Source organism: Sinocyclocheilus rhinocerous, unplaced genomic scaffold (assembly GCF_001515625.1).
Source record: "Sinocyclocheilus rhinocerous isolate Xijiao unplaced genomic scaffold, SAMN03320098_v1.1 C35783283, whole genome shotgun sequence".
Lineage (NCBI taxonomy): Eukaryota > Metazoa > Chordata > Actinopteri > Cypriniformes > Cyprinidae > Sinocyclocheilus > Sinocyclocheilus rhinocerous.
In genome coordinates, this window is record NW_015763298.1 from 1 (window position 1) to 629 (window position 629).

Genomic DNA, 629 nt, shown 5'->3' on the forward strand with positions numbered 1-629 from the left:
TAGTCCAAAACAATAACTCTTCTAAAAAACATTTATGTTTCAGGGTGTCCATTATGGATGGATCTAACAAAAGAGGAAAACAGCAAGGAAATGCAATTGTTTTTGTTACTACATTATTTGGGGAATAATTGTTCGTGAGATCTACGGATGATGAGATCTAACGGACTCTACCTTTGGTAGTGCTACTGAGCTTCACTCTTTTCCTCTGGCCCACACCCTGCAGCCCATCCTGATCCTCCTGTTAGACAAATACATGAACCGCCTTTAATTTGACCCACTATTCTCAACAATGAGCATGGCTAAAACAATCAGTACAGTGGCTAAAAGAAGGCTGTATTCTCAACAATGACACAAAAGGAAGACACACCCTACTGTGTTTGTTTTGACTAGTTGCTGGGTCACATTTTATCTGTCCCACAATCTGTGTGCCTACCTCTTTGCTAGAGTCCTCCAGACTGGCAGCGGCAGTAGCTCCTAAAATAATAATAAACAAAGAAAAAAATTATAACCGTGTTTCCAAAGAGTCATCAAGACCTGTTTCTCCCCATTCACCCATCAGGCATGAAGCACAGAAGAGGCAGCAAGTGTTACCCAGTAGACTGAGCGCTCCTGCCCCAGCTGGAGTATCT

The 629-nt window shown here is 42.3% G+C and overlaps 1 long non-coding RNA gene across 1 annotated transcript; it reads right to left on the bottom strand.

Annotated features, from left to right (window-relative positions):
• LOC107735100 (uncharacterized) lies at positions 1 to 629 on the bottom strand. The gene is made up of 4 exons (XR_001639290.1): positions 592 to 629; positions 434 to 474; positions 172 to 238; positions 1 to 63 (listed from the first exon to the last, which is right to left on the bottom strand). It is a non-coding gene; the product is annotated as an uncharacterized LOC107735100 (long non-coding RNA).